The 18,545-nt window shown below is 41.4% G+C and overlaps 1 protein-coding gene across 2 annotated transcripts in view; it reads left to right on the top strand.

Annotated features, from left to right (window-relative positions):
• Nucleotides 1-18,545, top strand: part of ATXN7 (ataxin 7) — a 136,820-nt gene that overhangs the window by 48,161 nt on the left and 70,114 nt on the right. The gene's annotated exons all lie outside the window — the stretch shown is intronic.

Genomic DNA, 18,545 nt, shown 5'->3' with positions numbered 1-18,545 from the left:
AGTCAACTTTGCTGTCTAATGCCTGTGCCAGGCCTGGGCACACTGTGGTCACAAAGGATTTCTGGAGGCCAATCGATTTTAGGTTCAGTTTAAGTTGCTCTTTCAGTGGCATTCAGGACAAGGCCTTACATGAGATTTGGTATCCAAAATACTGAGTTTCTATTCCCCGATGCAATTTCATTCCTCATGTGTAGCCATCTACTTTGGCAGTTACTGTCCAGCACCCAAGCATAGGTAGAATTTTTGGCGAGCTGAATGTTTTAAAGTCCAGAGTTGGGCCTTTGTTACTGTCTCCATATTTACTTCTTGTTTTTAGGGCTTCTCTTTTTTTTCACGTTTGCTGTTTTGGTGTTTTGAACTGGCCTCTTGTTGGCCTCTTGGCACTGGGAGGAAGAGTAATACCAGTGGCAGCTCTGTGAGAGCTTCCAATTGGAACAGATTATAGAGCAAATTAGTTGATTTTGAAAATGAGAATAGGTGTTTGCGAAGGAAAGAGAGGGAAAGCAAAGGACTTGCTGGCGATGTTGCAATAGGAAAAATCAGTTGTTAGTCCGGTTTTAGTGTTGAGTTGGCAGTCCGCCTGGGCTTAAAAAATTAAAATCACTAGGTGGCAACTCTCCTAGGAAGCAGTTGGAGTAGAGCATTAGAGGACCTGACCCACTCCTGTTCTTAGTTTTTATTCTTTTGGGTGTGGAGACATTTCCCATAAAGGGTTTCTAAATCTGTGTGAAAACAGCGTGCTAATTATTGGTAATTCCCCAATAGAGGATGAGTAAGTACGTTCGTGTTTCACTGGGCAACTTGGTCTGGCGTGAGACCCAACCAAATTTAGTGGCCTGAACCCAGTTTTGGCCATATATGTTATTTTCAGCAGGTTTTACCATGAGGATCTAAGACCTCTTGACTATCTTCTTGAGGAAAAATGGGGTCATAGAGTTGGTTGTGTGTGCATCTGACCTATCAAATGATGAGTGATTATTAAAGGTGCTGTGTTTTAAAAGCTCTTCTAACTATTCAGAGGATGCTGAATGGGACAGGATGGCCGAAATTCTACCTTGGTGTTTTGAGACTGAAGTTTTTAATTCAGTCAGTTTTTAATTCATTTGTGACTTTATGATTTTCTGAACCAGTTTTAAAATTCAGGCATGAGAATGTTCAGCACCCACGCAGTGGGCTTTGTCTAACAAGCAGCTCATGTTAGACTTTTTAAGAAATGAAAATACATTTTATTTTTACCTTTTAATTTTTAAATATTTTATTTGAGAGAGAGAGAGAAAGAGAGAGAGAGAGAGAGAGAGAGAGAGAAAGGAGAAGGGAGAAGAAGTGGGCTTCTCCCCCTGAGCAGAGAGCCCAATGCAGGGCTCCATCCTAGGATTCTGGGATCATGACCTGAGCCAAAGGCAGATTACTTAACTGACTGAGCCACCCAGGCACTCCAAAATACATTTTAAAATTATCAAAAATTGTTAGACAGTTGTCTTTTGTCTCTGGTTGAGATTATCTCCTTACAAGAAGAGGTGTATGGAGCTAAATCTGTACTAATTCTGCTTGGCAGGGAGATTAAATGGAGAAGAAATGTAGATAAGTTGATCATATGGTTGAAGCACTAAAAATCAGAAACTTCCCATCTTGGAAAATGCTTAGGACTGTGAACCATACTTCTTGAGTTCTTATCCAGTTCGTGATTGTGGACCTAGGAGTTAAAAACCTGTATGTGACAGCAGATTGCTTAACTTTGGCATTTGTTATTTAACCTGTCAGAATCTAGCTTTCCTCTTAGTAAAAAGAGATGATAGTACCTACTTCTCAAGGTTGTCAGAGTGGACCTTACATTAGATAATGTATGGAAAATGACTCAGTGCATACTAATTCTTTCAACCCTTTAAACTGCTGATAATCTTAGACTTGATTTCTGATTTCAGTATTTATCTGGGTCAAGGGGTTTTAGTCTGGGACTTGAACGGGCTTCAGGGCTGTTATAGTTGCCCTGAAATTCTAAGCGGAAGTATGTATGTCTACTTTCTAGGGCAGGTGTCCACAGCTTCTCTTGAATTCTCGAGGATCCTTCATAACTCCAAAATTTAAAACTGCTAAGCCAGGATTTCTGTCCTTTTCTTTTTCCTCTTGTAGCTTAGTTTGGCCAGTTCCCTCGTGGCAAGACTGCCTAAGGGCTAATGCTGCAGGAGAACTTAGAACTATTGATTTAAATGGAAGTGAGATTATTTGTGGTTTACCTAATATATCATCCCTTTTCTTCCAATTAGCACAGGTAGGCAAATGTTAGGATAAAATTTCAGTTATCTCTCAGAGGTCGGCCTATTTTTCGTTTGCATCCTCATGTTTTTATTGCCTTTTGTTTTCTGTAATTTGTAATGTTAGTTGATAGCAGAGTTGACCTGGGTAGGAAAAAATGGATAATACATTTTTACTTTTTTCAAACAATTAAACTTAGAAGAAAAAATGACCCTTTCTTCCCGAGGTGACTTGTGAAATTCTATGTTTAACAAAATTGTTTTTAGATGAAATCAGTTGGTATGAGTAGCTGATTAAGATTTCCATATTAGTGCCCCAACATATAGGGAGCCTTAAAAAATGAAAATGTTAAATGTCTTAATTTCATGGCAGATTTTTTTAAAAATCGTGTAATTGTGGGAGTCAGCAGTAGAGTTGGAAAAATGACATTTTCTTGGGAAAAGCATCTCTAACTTCTTTTAAGCCACCTGCTGTAAAACAAAGTAGCCTGTATTTTTCTCTCCAATAGACACTTACCCTGTCACCAGTGGAAAGTATGTATTATGTGGTGGTTCATTCATTAGAATGTCAGCTCCCAGAGGACAGGAGCATTGTTGATGGAGGCATATTCAGCTTCTGCACCATTTGTGCTCAGTAAATATTTGCTGCCCAAAATGAATTAATTGGGCTATTTAGAAAGATTGAACTGAGTCATTCAAGGATGAAGGAGTCAAATGATAAATTTTCCACTGTGACAACCCCCCACCCCAAAGGTACCTGTTCTGTGGGAGGTAGGCTTTATGGCCCCAGGGAAGGCCAGAGGCTGTCTTTCAGCACTTCCTGTTGTTTTGTCCTGAGTTTAGCACTCCATTTACACTTTCCAGAAAGTGCAGACAGGACACCACCTCTCTTATCTGTGATATTTAGGCAAGGGAGTAGGATGGCAACCCAGAGTGATAGCCACACTTGATGACAGGTGATTTCCCTGTCATAATAAGGGTGACATAATTGAGCCTAGGGCAAGATGAAAAAGAGGTTATTGGCATCTACAAGCAGCTAGATTAAAAGAAAAAAAAAAAAAAACTGACTAGGAGGTGGGTATCCTCAATCAACAAAGACCAAGTCAACATTATCAATGCCAAGTGTTTCTTTCCTAGGGGGAAAAAATGTTCAGTCAGTTAAGTGAAAACAAATAGGTAACTGTGTGAAGTATTGTTAAAGTAATTGGATGATAGGCATAAAACCCTCTTCCTGAAATGGAGGACATTTCTATTTTTCTCTAGGGTTCTCTCCTGATTTTTCTCGCAGCTTTTCCTTATGGACAATTTGAAATCTACAAAAGTACAGAAAAAAATTTTAATGAGCCTCCTTGTATCCATCACACAGTTTAAACAACTAATGAGTCATGGCCCAATCTTGTTTCATCTCTATCCTATTCCCCACACTGAGTTATTGTGAAGCATGTCCCAGACAGCATATCATTTCTTTTGGCTTTCTTTTTTCTGCTTACATGGATTCAACTTGTGTCCTGCAAAGTAGAGCCTATATGGGAGCTCTGCCTTCTTTTGAGGCAAGCCAGGCTGCCATTCCTGACCTCTTCCATGGTACAAAACTTCTACAGGTGGAAGTCTTTGCATTCTGCCTGCATCTCAACTGGAGTTTGAAATTGAGCTTCAGACACAGGAATCAGTGAGATCCAAGTTCACTGCATCAGACTTATGTTAATACTCATTTACGGAGCACTCAGGTGATTCAGTTGCAGGTCACCCACACTTGATACTTTGTGGGTGAGAGTTAGGGCTGTATTGACAGTTTACAGTGCCCTTGCTGACAGTTCATGTATGTAACTCTCTACCTGTAAAGTCTAACTTGGGAGTGAAAGACCCCCTAGAGGCCTAGAGACCCTCCCACAACAGGGATTCCTTTTTCCTTGATTCTGGCTCCTTGCCTCTTTTTTTTTTTTTTTTTTTTCCTTTTAAGATTTTATTATTTGAGACAGAGCACAAATGGGGAGGAGGGTGAGAGGGAGAGGGAGAAGCAGACTCCCCACTGAGCAAGGAGTCTGATATGGGGTTTGATCCCAGAACCCTGGGATCATGACCTGACCCAAAGGCTGACGCTTAACCGCTTAACCGACTGAGCCTCCCAGGCACCCTTCTTAGTTCTTTAATGCAAACTATAGCCTGTGTGTGGGCCAAACCCTGTCTGCTGCCTAAGAATGGTTCACAATGTATTGTGAATCATTGAAGGAAAAACCCAAAAGAAAATGATTGTTTCACAACCTGTTGAAAAACATAGGAGATTCAGATGTTAAGAGTCCATAGTAAGGTTTCATTGGAACATAGCCACAGCTGCTCATTTACTGAATGTCTGTGGCGGCTTCTCCATACAAGAACAGAAGAGTTGAGTAGGTGCAACCGAAGCCATACAGTCGGCCAGGCCCACAATTTACTGTTTGACTCTTGGCAGAAAGAGTTTGCCAGTTCTTATTCTAATAGATTCCCTGGTTAATGAAGGGAATTATTCTCATTCTGCAGAGTGTGCTTCTGGTACTCCTTGAACTTTTCTGTTCTGAAGTGGAGAATCTTTAGTAAAATGCATTCTTCTTAAACCAAAAGTTTATTCAGTATCGAAGAAGTACATTGGTTAGAAGGAACTTGTGAGACTCTATATCAGGTTTTGTGTAAGAAGGATCCTATCCTTGTCTACTTCTGTCATTCACTGCTCTTTCTCTAGGACATAGGTCTGTTTCAGGGCAATTCAAATACAGCATCAACAAAGCTGTTATTGTCTCAGCTTTCAAGAGCCTTAAACTGTAAGGATGCTGCTTGGCTTCTGTTAAGCCCAATTGGAGAAAGAATCAAACTTTTATAGGATTTTCAAAGGGGTACCTGACTCAAATTCTTAAGAATTTCTGCCCTTGGCATTTGGGTTAGAGAAGCTGAAGCTCCGTTGGAATCATCTTGGGAATTAAAAGGCAGGTCCACCAGGAAAGAAATCTGCATTCTGATGGATGGAGAGGGTGTATAGCATCCTTATATCTCACAATTTTAGGGTTCTGTACTTGCTGAAGAGTGTAACACCAAGCACAATCCATGCTGAATTCCTCAACCCTGAAGGCTTTGTCATTAATGGAAATCATGTACATTAGCTATAGTAGGATGGGGTTCAGAAGCTTTACCCCAGTTGCAGTTCTGTTTCTTGTGAACTTTAACTTTGGGGGTGAAGCATGAGGAATTTATGCATCATTATTGAGTGTGACCTACATGTTCTGTGGCCTCATTTCTTATAAGGATATCCTGCTTTCTCATTGCCATACCTCACAATGTACCTGTACATATGTGGACAGCTTAAGTTTGGTGAGACCTTTTATTCTGTGCCAGTACAAGTTTTACCTTATGTAATCTTTATAGCACTCATGTGATCTAGGTATTATCATTTCCCCCTTTTACAGAGGAGGAAACTGAGGCTCGGAGAAATGAGGTACCTTGGTAAGATCACAAAGCATGTAAGAGACTAACCCAGATCTGCACAACTCCATGGCCCAAATGCTTGACCCTGTGCTGTGCTGAGCCCATTCCAGAATGCTCACCTGCTTTTCATGAGCTTGAGCAGGTTGCTGTGACTTTGTTTTCCTTATCCTCAGCTAGAAAAACTGAACTTTACTGCCCCCTTCCCAATTTATTTTAGAGGTACCAGAGCCTTTTCCTTGCTGTGCCTTAGAGTAGTCTATACGTTGTGTTTAGCAGTTCTTTTATAAAATCGTTTCTTTGAGGGGGAGGGGTAGTGTGTGTGGTTTGCGTTAGAAGTAATTGGCTTTAAAAAAAGATTAAATGAAAGCTAAGGTTGCAGCAGATAGCAAACACAATCATCTGGGATTTGTGCCATTAGAAAGAATTCTTTAAAAAAGAAGTGAAATTTCACTATTTAAATAGCATTTCAGGGCAAGATTGCTTTTAATCACATTGATATTCAAAGTTTATGGCAGTATTTTTAATAAAGGTACCCCTCTGATTATTAAAGTATTTTTTTGATTGAAGTTCTAAGGAGAAAAAGAAGCCTGTTAGTAGACTTAACAGTTGGAGTTACTGTACTTTTGAGAGAAAGGCAGAGGATTACATTTATATTCATCTTGTACAGCAGGGATTATTATAAATGAGCGATAGAAGGAAAAGAATGGTTTTTGCATTTCAGGCACTCAACGTAAAACTAGATTAAGTGTTCTTGTTCCTCTTTGTAATAAAGACCTTGCTAACATGAAATGCTTTTTTTGTTCTGTGTAAGCTTATGGCAAGCAAAAGTCATAGGTTATTATCAATTATATCCACAATCTTAAAACAGAAAATATTTCCCTCCTACGTTATACGGATGTTTTCCACAATCTGGAGCTCCAGTAACACAGTAGGAAAAAAGAAGAATGCTTTTAACCAGTGGTCCCAGGCTTGAAAGTTTCCTAAATGTGGAACCAATGCAAGGGCTGCTAGCATTTTAGAATATATGTAATTAGACATGCATATAATTCTTGCCATTGTGAAGTATGACGGCCACTATTTCGGAATAAAGGACAGTGTTGGTTTTTGTTTAATTGAAAGCTTAAGAAAGGCACAATGCATTGTCCTTACTTCTCTCATTTCTTTGTGGACTTCTTGGAGATTATTAGGTATTTTGGCATTTGAGAACCAGTGCTTTTAGATCAGCGTCTCAAAGTGTCTGGCATGCCTCCTTCCGTGTGCTGCTATTAGGAGTTATGCAGAAAAGGGGTTCCATGTGGTAAGTTTGAAAAAGGCAGCTTTGGAGGCAGCAGTGGCAACTACCAACCCTGGCATTAAACAAATGTGGGCTCAAACCTCAGCTGTAGTTGCAGAGTAACTTGCTACATAGCTTTGCTAAGCCTCTGTTGACTGACCTGTAAAATGGGAATAGTAGTAGTACCTCATAGTGGTCGGGAGGCTTAATTGGTATGATGCAGTTCTGGCACTTTGTATAGCATCTAGCAGAGTTAACGGTTCCACTAAAGGTTAATTGCTAATTCTGTTAGTTTTATGGGTACTGAGAAGGCAGTGTAACGAGCAAGCCTATAATCAAGTGGTGGTCCAGGACTGTCAGAGGAGTAGCAGGAAGTGAGATGCCAGTTTTCCTTCAGCAAGTGATATGTTGGCAGTGAGAGGAAACCTCAGCATGTTCAGGGGAGCAGTGGGTAGGAAACAAACCCGAGTTTCGAGTTTTCTTGTGCTCCAGTGCAAATGAGAAGTGGGAATTGACAATTCTTGTTTCCTCCTTTAGTCCTCTCTGTTTGACTTACAGAGAGCAGCCCAGTGTAGTTATCTGTGCTTTCCTGCTTGCAAAGAGTGGCACTGCTCCTCTTCTGAAAGCCTGAAGTTTGTCTTCAGGTAGCTTCTTAAAAAGTTTTACAGATCTTTTTTTCTGAGCAAGAAAGGTAAATTACAGCCAGTAGAACAAGTCATCCTCACTAAATTGTGAAGTAGATAGGATGACAGAGTGTGTGTGTGTGTGTGTGTGTGTGTGTCTGGTGGTGGTGGTGGTGGTCACAAGGGGTTTTCTGCCTGGTGAGGGAATTTAGAAAATTGCCTTTTTAACTCTTGGAAATTTCCAGTTCAGCTTGAAGCAGTTCTTCATTTAAGTTGCTTGTTCTCTTTGGAAACTGTATAGATATATGTGTTTTAATGGGAAAAAAATCATTATTATTATAGAAGTTAATAATATTCATTGTTAAGATTTTACTAATGGAACATGAAAGCCGTCATTCTCTGCAATCCCATTCTGGCCAATTTCAAATCGTCAGTTACAGGATTTGGATATAGGGCAATTCCTGCTTGATCAAGGACACCTATGTAACTGCTTTGGGCGCTTCACAATAGGCAGGACTCAAACTTGCTAGCCTGGTCATTTTATTTCCTGACAAGGTCTAGACCTTGTCTCTTGTCTCTTGGCAGGCCTCAGGATATTTTGTCCAGCATGATTCCTGTCTTGAGAATCCTCTGGCTGTTTTGCCTTTGTTCATTTAGTTTTTATCCCACAAATGTTTGATAGGCATTCTGTGTGTGCCTTTTGCTGGTCTAGAGTCTGAGGGTATGACTGCAAACAAGGTAAGAAGGCACAGCTCTAACCCCCAAGTCAGGCAGTTGGTCAGCACATATTTATGGAGTTACCCACTAAGTGCCAGGCTCTCTGATGGGTGTTGAAGATAGAGTGACACAAGTCAGAAAGTGCCCCTGCCCTCTGCCAAAGGGAGACACAGTAAATACACAAACATTTTTCAAGGACATAGAGCGTTGTAAAGTAGGCTAATGATGTGAGGGTGGGAGGAGGGTTCTAGCTAACATGATCAAGGAAGGCTTTTCTGAGAGTTTAGCATTCAAGCTGAGATATGAATGGTGTGAAAGTGGCCACTGGATCTTCTGGGATGGAGGGGGAAGAGTGTTCCAAGCGGAAGGAGAAAGCAAGTACCTAAGCCTCTAAGATGGGAATGGAGAAGAGTGGAGGAAAATGAGGCTTACAAAGGTCAGGATTTGGGTTTATCCTAAGTGTAATGGGAGCCTACAGCAGGAGAATGCCCTGATTGTGAAGTGTGAAAACCATCAGCTCTTGTATGCTGAGTGGTTTGAGGGGAGGGTGTGGGCCAGGCAGCTAGGTGAGAGGTGGTGGCAGTGCAGACAGGGTGTCTGTTAAGGGTATGTTTTGGAGGTGATTTTGATGTGATTTAGTGCCAAATTGGATGTGGGTTAGGTAGAAGGGTAAGGGTTGAATAGCTAAGTGGTACCATAATCTGAGGAATGGTCGAGAAAGTGGAGACTTGGTTAGGAGCTCAGGTTTGGGCCACAGTATGTCTGATGGACTTAGCATTCACATGCATCTGTGGAGTCGGCAGTGAACATAGAGTCTGGAGCTCAGTGGGACAGCCTGGCTGCGGCATTGTGTGTATCTGTGTCACCAGTGCACAGAGAATGTGGAAAGCTGTGGGACGGGGTGTGTTCCTCCAAAGTGTCAGTGTCCATAAAGAGTAGAGTTCTCATTGAGCTGATGGGTGGGCGAGGAGAAATCTACAGGAGGAGGGAGGAATCTCCGCTAGGTGGGAAGGGAATCCAGGTGAATGTGCTGGTGTAGAATTTAAGAGAAGAAACACCTTTAATTGAGGAGTGATTGCCTATGTCAGATGCTGTGTGAAGTGATGTAAAGGCGGGCAAGGGAATTGATCTTTGGCTTTGGCAGTGTGGCGGTGGTTAATGACCTTAATCAGGATGAGTTGGAGAGGCAGATGCCTCACGGGAAGGGGCCCTTGGAGGGGTTTTGAAGGAGGCTGTTGGAGTGGGCTGGGAGGACTAGCACTGAGGAAGTGGAGAGGACAGATGCGGGCAGGTTACCAAAGGGTTTTGCTCTGAAAGAGAACAGAGCAATGCAGCAGTGGCAGGTGGGAGCATGGAAAAAGGGGAATAGTTTATTCTATTCCATTTTATTTTATTTATTTTGGATAATATTAGGGCATATTTGTTTGCCACTGGAAATATCCCGGAGTGGGGATAGTTGCACAGGAGAAAATGGATTATCACAAGGATAATACTTTTAGATGAGAAAAGGGGATGGGATCAGAGCCCAAGTAGACAATTCCGCTTTGATAGGCTGAAGCTTTTTTTCTGTTTTAATGAGAGATTGTAGATTTGATTGTAGGTAGATACATGGAATTGGGGGAAGATAAGGTAATTAGTTCTTTCCTGTGAAGTAAGAAAGAAAAGTTAGGAGGTCATCAGTTGAGAGTGGATAGAAAGAATTTTGTCTGCCACTTTTTCAAAGCATCTAGATGGGGCAGGGGAGGGTGGATAGCTAAGTAAACTGGCAGTTATGTATCCTTTGGAGGTTTCCCAGTTCACTTAGAGGAAATCCAGACTTCTTAGCAAGGCCTATGAGGCCTTGGATGGTGAGTGGGCCACCCCAGAAAATCAAGAATCTTAGTAACTTGCCACAGAGAACACAGTGAGTTGGTGGGAAAGCAGGGGTTTGAAGGAAGGAAGGCTTCCTGGAGGAGGTGAAAAGGGAGAGTTGGAGCTGTTGTTAACCCTTGAAGGAGTTAGCCAGTCTCATATGGAAGCAGCTTCTGAGTGGGGACACTTCTGCAAAGGAGCCTGGAACCTGGCTACAGCCCTAGGAGGGGGAGCACTGGAGGGCAGGAGGTAGATTACAGGAGGAGGAAGGTCACCCCAGAGGGTAGATGTGGAGAGATCAGCACGGTGGCTGTGTGGAGATTGAACTGGCCCTGGCTAATGTAGAGTTTGGAGGCTAGTGGGGCATGTAGCCTACCTCCTTCATGTGAAACTTTCAGATGTCTAGGTAAGGGTGAGTAAATTGAGGAAGGGAGGTTTTTAAAAAAAGTCTAAAGTGGATTGTTTCTCTCTGGTAAAACTTGTGTTTGTTGTTGTTGTTTTTCAGTCAGCCAGCCAGCCTGTATTTATTGAGCATCTACTTTGGTTTTTTTTATTTTTTATTTTTTTTTTAATATTTTATTTATTTATTCATAGATACAGAGAGGCAGAGGACACAGGCAGAGGGAGAAGCAGGCTCCAGGCAGGCAGCCCGATGTGGGACTCGATCCTTGGTCTCCAGGATCACACCCTAGGCTGCAGGTGGTGCCAAACCGCTACGCCACCAGGGCTGCCTTGAGCATCTACTTTGTGCTAGATACTGTTCTAATTTTCAGGAAAATAGCCAGTGTTCCAGAACTGCCCTCATAGAGCTTCTATTCTAGGGGAGGAGACAGGCAACAATTAAAAAGCAATAACAAACAAACAAAAAAAGAATACATATATGTTAGGTGGTAATGAGTGCTCTGGAGAAGTTTAAAATAGGGTGAGTTTTCTGAACCAAGGCTTACAGGATATGAAAGCATGAGCCATCTGGATTTGGATGAGCTTCAGGCAGAAGGAACAGCAACTCCACAGGCCCTGCTGGGAGAGGATCCTAGGGTGTTGACAGAAAGGCAGGAGGTCAGGGTGTCTGGGGAGGCTGATTAGAAATATGGTAGAAGTCACATGCTGAGGGCTTGGGCTGAGTTGGGGAGGCAGATCCCGTAGGGATTCGTAGCCCAGTGCAAATTCACATCCTTTTCTTGTAGCCCACAGGTCCTGCTTGGTCCGGCCGCTGCCAGGCCATCTAACCTCTTCACCTTCCATTTGCCCCTTTGCCTACAGCACCTCAGGTGTGCTTGCCTCTTTCCAGTTCTTCGCACACTCTGGGCTCTTTCCCACTTCTGGGAACCCTTGCATATGCTGCTCCCTCTGCTTGGGCTACTGCTTCTCCTGCCCCTACACCTTTCCTTAGCTTAGCGGTCACTTTCCTAAAAGGAGTTCTCCATATCATTATCCCTTTGTAGCCCTTATCAAAAACTGTCCATTAGTATCTTGTGATGATGTAAAGCAAGCCATCCCTCTTACTGAAATGTGGCATGCTGATAGGTTTGGGGTGTAAATACTGGGTAGAAGGAATTATCACGACACAGGTCTTGACTAAATTTGCAAAATTGGTCTGCCTACCAGTGTAGATCACCTGCTAATAATGTTCTTTGGCCTCTTGTTGGGGAAATGAGGGTAGTGTTCACTGTAATAACATTCTTTCCCTTGTTGGATATAAAGTTTGATAGACCCTTGTTCGCCTTTGCTTCTAGCGTCACCCTCTTTTTGGCTGAGTAACTGTGCTGTGAAGAGAGAAATGGTTTTGGTTTTGGAATAACTGGTTTTGTAGGAATAAATGACAGTGTGCCTGAATCCCTCTATTACGTCATCGGGGTTTTCTTTCCCAGGATAAACTCTGTGCTTTTTTCAGCCTCTGAATAAGAAAAGAAATTTATTTTCTTCCATCCCTTTATTCCTATCTCTAGGTCTTTTTCTGTCTCCTCTGATGAACCACTGTACTAGGGGCAGGCTCAGAGTTTACCATAGAGTTTATGTACTACATTTTCTATTCTTCTTATCTTGCCTCATGTCCAAGAAGCTCTTCATTGTTAACCGGCAGCTCTAATGGCTATTTCTTTAAAAGATCTTGTGTGTTTGGTAGATGTTTTCCTAAAAGCTGGCGGCTGTTGCTGAAAATAATCTGTTGTGTGAGTTTACAATCTCTCCATGAATCATAGTCCCTTCTCATTAAAGAGATAGTTATGCCAGGGTAACAAATAAAACAACGAATTTTTTTATAGTTAAAAAACCAAACCATCCAGATAGATTACTCAAGTTGGTAGGTACTAGTATTCATCAGTTGCTGTGTATGTGTTTGTAGACATTTTTCAAAGATCCTTTCTTTTTCCTCACTAGTAATTCTGAAATAAAAACAGCTCTGTAAATGTAGGATTTCAACAAATGGCATTTAAGAATTATGAAAACATGTCAAATCCTCATAGCTATATGGTATACATACCCATTTTACTTAACACTGGGAAAATGCTTTTAAGAAGTATTTTAGAACTTGAGAAAGTAAGCATTTTAGCCAGTACCTAATAGTATTAGTGGCTGTCATTGCTTGGCCACTTCCTGTGTGCCAGGCACTGTACTAAGAGCTTTACATGGCTTGCCCCACTTAGTCCTTACAAAGTACTGCAAAGAAGGTACTTCACATTATCACCATTTATTTATTTATTTATTTATTTATTTATTTATTTATTTATTTATTTATTTGTGTTTCTTACTTTTTTTTTTAAGGGGTAGTGGGAGAGTGAGAAGCAGATTCCCCATGGAGCCCGAGCTGGGGCCCATCCCAGGACCCTGAGATCATGACTTGAGCTGAAGTTAGACGCTTAACCAACTAAGCCACCCTGGCGCCCCAATATTATCCCCATTTTAAGGGTGAGAAAACTGAGGCTCAGGAAAGTTACCTTCCCCCAAATCACACAGTCTATAAGTGGAAAAGCTGGGAGTTTTGGTCTGACTGACCCCAAAGCCAAATGGTTCCCTGATTTGCTGCTTTTGGTTGTGGCTGATTTCTGCTCGTTGAACAGTCCTTTATGAGGGGACACTTGGAATAGGCTTTAATTTATTGGTAAGCAAGTAAAGTATCAATGCACACTCCAAAGAGCAGTTTAAAATCAAGGAAATAGCTTGGTTGGTGTTTTAAGCAACAGTAGCAGCAGCAGTGAAGTTATAGTGGGGAGAGTGGGTCTATTGTCTGAGAACTTAGGGGATGGTGGGTCAGAGAGAGAGCACATGCCTGTGTATGTGTATATATATGTATTAGGCCATACAGGGATTTATTTAAAATGTGTAGTAAATATAATTTCTGGAGTGCATGGTGGAGAAATGGTTAACTCTGAAAGTAAATCCTAATGGTTAATCGAAACAAAAAAATAGAGACATTTCTTAATTGTAACAGGAAGTGGCATATATACTAACCTTTGGGGACAGTATCTTCATCTGGGCAAATAAATAAACATAGCCAATACAGTCTTTTATAATAATGCACAGAGATGCTTGTAATCCAGAGATTCTCCAGGAAGTCTTTTTTTGAAAATGAGACTCATTTAATTTTACTGTCTCACCAAACCATTTTTCTGGTTGGTATTAAGTAGCTAAATTGATCTGATCTCTCATTCTTGTTTTTTGCATCTCTGGTTCTGCTGGTGTTTTTGGTAGTGCTTCCCAAAAGAGAAATAGGTTACAACAACAAAACTTTCCATCAGATATTTTTCTTTGCTTTGGTCATAGTGCGTTACTGTGGTCTTGCCTACGTGCAGCCTGGCTGGCAGAGGCAAGTGGGAGTTTTCTTGAAGGCCAGGTCAGCCTGCTCTCCCTGGCCCCAGAGCCACTCCCAGCCTTCTGTCTTTGCCTTGCGCACAGTGGGTTCACACTGCCTGTTGTCAGTGCAGAGATGATTGAGAGGCTCCCCAGCCATCCACAGGGACTGGGAATTACCTACCTTAGCCTTTGGCAGGAATCTAGGGTTTTTAAATGGTTATGACTAATTGGACATAATTAATTAATTTTTCTTTTTCTTTCTTTCTTCCACAGGAAAAATAGATCTTAATGTATATTGTAATGGTTTTCAAATAATGCTGATTACTTTCAGAGGTCAGACTTTAATGTTTGATTTTTGGTAAAATTTAGCAGCTCCTGTTCAGAGACAGCTTTTCCTTCCATTTTAAACGATAACAAGTTTTTATTTTTATTCCCAAATCCCCAGGAAACTTTCAGTGCTGTCAGTTTTATGAAAAGGTAATTAGGGAGTGAGTAGGGAATATGTCTTGCAAGTGGTTGGTTTGGCATCATCACTCAAGTTCCTATTTGCCTGATGAAAATATCTCGTAATAAGATCCCTTTGTGTGCGGCCCCTCCACAGCTTTCCCTGGAAGGCCTTGGCCATAATTATGTCTGTATCTGGGCACTGTGAAATGAAGAAAAGAGCCAGGGTAGAAGAACAGCCACTTGATCTTTTTCAGATCCCATAGTTTAAAATTTGGGATGGCTTCTAACATACCCCTATTGCTTAAGGATTTTTGTATCACCGTTTAAGACAGTAGACAGAGGGCAGCCCTGGTGGCGCAGCAGTTTAGCGCCGCCTGCAGCCCAGGGTGTGATCCTGGAGACACGGGATCGAGTCCCACGTCGGTCTCCCTGCATGGAGCCTGCTTCTCCCTCTGCCTGTGTCTTTGCCTCTCTCTATGTATCTCTCATGAATAAATAAATAAAATCTTAAAAAAAAAAAAAACAGTGGATAGGTGGCTACTTCTGTGGAGACCTACTAAGAGCATGTGTACTGATTTTGTTCAATCTGGCAATAGAGAACCGTATAGGGCATGGGAAAGAAGAGCACTTTCCTTCAGAGAACCACTAAGGAATTAAAGAGAAACACAGAGGGGTTTAGAAGAGGTCAGCCCTTAGAGCTGGAGTCAGTGGAGTGTATAGTGGAAGTTCTAACTTCTTGTTTCTACTGTTGATATTCTTTCTTACTTGTAAGCACTACCCTCCTCCCCCCACCTCTGAAAAAGTGGGGGGAAAACATGAAGCTTAATTACTCAAAATTTTAACTTAATTTTGATAAAGGGTTTGTGAGCAGTACCTGTGATTACCCATGCATGGAGTCTATGCATGAAGGGTGCCTGGCCTTGACTACAGTGCCAGGAAGGAAGAGCCCCTGCAGACCAGAGAGAGGCTGTTCATGTGGACTTGTTCTTCCTGCAGAAAACAAGTCAGAGTCCTCGCCTCTGAGGCTACTAAGGGACTAATTCAGTGTTCCCCTTTCCTTACAGCCTTTTGCCTTCTCTTCAGAAAAGGACATCACTGCCATCTCCTTTTTTTGCTTTGTTTTCAGTACTCTTGGCTGTATTTCTTCTGGTTTACGTGGTCTCCTTTGTACACCCACACCCTCTTTAAATTGCCCTTCCCAACCCCTCCACTTTTACTTGAGGAAAAGAGTTCATATGATATCCTGCTCCCTTTTAACGTTTCCAATCTCCTATCCTGATGTAGGCAACTACTGTAAATTGTGACACACCTGTGTCAGGAAAGAGTCGCCTTAAGTGTACAAGTGGAAGTAGACCTACAAAGAACTAACTAATGCAAGGGCTTTTAAATAAGTGGTTTCTAAAACTGGATTTATTTAAGCGATGGGAGGTCCTCCAACCCCTTTGTAGATATATGCAAAATAGTGTCTATATTTGCCTAAGTACAGTTTTTAAAAAAGAATATACTTTTGAACAGATACTCAGAAGCCTTTTAAAACCCAATGGGGGGGGCAGCCTGAGTGGCTTGGTGGTTTAGCGCCGCCTTCAGCCCAGGACATGATCCTGGAGATCCAGGATCAAGTCCCACGTCAGGCTCCCTCCATGGAGCCTGCTTCTCCCTCTGCCTGTGTCTCTGCCTCTCTCTCTCCTTGTGTCTCTCATGAATAAATAAAATCTTAAAACAAAAACCCCTTAGGGTTTGGCATTACCAATAAAAATACTCAAAGAGCAAGTCTCTGTTATTATATTATTTGAAATTAAAGGTCTTTTTGTCCATTTTCAAGATAGTTTTAAAAATCTCCTATTCAGTTTTTTTTTTTCTTAAGATTTTATTTTTTCATGAGAAACACAGAAAGAGGGGCAAAGACACAGGCAGAGGGAGAAGCAGGCTCCATGCAGGGAACCCGACATGGGACTTGACATGGGACTCGACATGGGACTCGATCCCAAGACCCCAGGATCATGCCCCGGGCCAAAGGCGGTGCTAAACCGCTGGGCCACCCTGGCTACCTTCCTATTCAGTTTCTAAATCTTTTGTTTTGCATAATTAATGCTTTCATGCACTATTATTTTCTATCATTTTCATTAGAAATATATAGTATTCTGGCTGCATTAAAAGTTAAGAGTCATGGTTGGCCAGCCTGAGAAGAGAAGACACCCTTTTTATTTTATTATTATTATATATATATATATATTTTTTTTTTTGCCATTGTAGTGCCTTGTGGATCTGCATCATTTCAGATAGACAGGCAGATAGATATAAAGCTCAGTCCCACCTGACATTTTGTAATGAACCTGTTTATAAATTTAGGACAAATAAAGGACATATTTTAGGACATGAGGTAGCAGTCAGGGTAATCTGAGACTCACATCGAATAATGTTTATTATTGCTTAAATGACATACTCTTGCTTAACTGACTTCATGGATTCCCACTGCCCTTGGGGTAAAGCTAAAACTACTTTTTTTTTTTTTTAAATGTCTTTTTTTTTTAATTTTTTTATTACTTATTTATGAGAGTCATACAGAGAGAGAAAGAGAGAGAGGCAGAGACATAGGTAGAGGGAGAAGCAGGCTCCATGCACCGGGAGCCTGACGTGGGATTCGATCCCGGGTCTCCAGGATCGCGCCCTGGGCCAAAGGCAGGCGCCAAACCGCTACGCCACCCAGGGATCCCAAGCTAAAACTACTTAATATGGCTTCTGGAAAAGGTTCTATTTGCCTGAGGCCACCACAGCCTCTCGGCTCCTTAGCTTTTCCCTCTGAGTTATGTCTGTCCCTGTGCATGGTAACTACCCCCTTGCTCCAGACTCCCTTCCCTCGCTGCTCTGCTCCCCCCACCAATCTCTTCCCTCAGAGAAAGAAAATTAACCTTCATCTCTTAGGTCCCAGCTTCAACCATAGTTCTTCCAGGCAGCCTTTTGGGTCCAGCTTTATGTTTGCTGCATGCTTTTTGTGTTCAACCATTAAGAAGAGCTTCCCATGTCATTGCATAGAGCTCTGCCTTTTTTTTTTTTTTTAACTACTGCATTATAGATTGTATTATGAATATACTATGGTTGTATAAATTTGATCTCAGTGGATGGATATTTAGGCTCTTGGTAGTTTTGCTGCTTTTATCAGTAGTGGTACAGTTAAAGTACTTTTACAAGCTTCTTAGCACTAGTGAAATTTTTATTTGCTGATTTTGTAAATGAATGGACAAATGGAAGGTATATTTAAGTAGATAATGCCAGAGTAACCTCCAGAAAGGCTTTTCTTGTGTCAAATGTCCATTTAGATGACAGAAAAGTTTGTTGATGGCTTGGAGAACACAGTTCCTTTCTCTTGGAGTCTGTCTCTTCTTAATTGGCAGGCTTGGCTTTTCCCCCTGATTTCCTACTCCCCAATTTCTGCGCTCTTAAAAAGGCAGTCTTCTGTCCTGTAGAAACTTAGTGCCCTGTGATTTGAAAATGCAATCTGATCTTCAAAGTGTTGTTGTTAAAGGAAGAATTCATTGGATACTTCCTGGTTACAATGATTGTCTTCATTTGAGAATCAGAGTTCCTGGGGTATTCCCTCTTTAATACACACAGAATCTAGGGTACCATTTTTGCCACCTCTTGTTGACTTTCTTCATCTACTCTGCAAATGGCCAGCCTTTATGGTTTCAAAGGCAAAAGCTGTTTTCTACCTCCCTCTAGAAAGTCCATCATGATTTGTAAACTGCACATCTCATAACAGGATTTGTGGTTGAATAAGGAACAGAATGTTAAGTGACTGTAGTCTCAGCTACTTTTCTTTTACAAAAAAAAGAGGAAATAAAATTTCCCTGTGATTGCGGTAGTCTCCCTTGTTTTTTCTCCTGGAAAAAAAAATGATAATCTTCATTGGTTATTGAAATAAGCCTTTGCAGAGCGGTTTGTTAGATAACCTTTCTGAGAAAGAAGGGTAATGGTTCATGCTGAAGGGATAATAAAATTGATATCTCACAGGGACCTAACGGAGCAAGTGGCTTTATTGATTTTTTATTGTTGCTGCTGTTAGTTTGTATCATTTGAAGATGGGACCCTCATTTTTTTTCTTTTTTTTTAGAAGAAGAAAATTAATTGGAAGTTGGA

The sequence above is a fragment of the Vulpes vulpes genome, chromosome 9 (assembly GCF_048418805.1).
Source record: "Vulpes vulpes isolate BD-2025 chromosome 9, VulVul3, whole genome shotgun sequence".
NCBI lineage: Eukaryota > Metazoa > Chordata > Mammalia > Carnivora > Canidae > Vulpes > Vulpes vulpes.
Note: the sequence above shows the minus strand (reverse complement) of the source record. Positions and strands in the feature narration are given on the sequence as shown.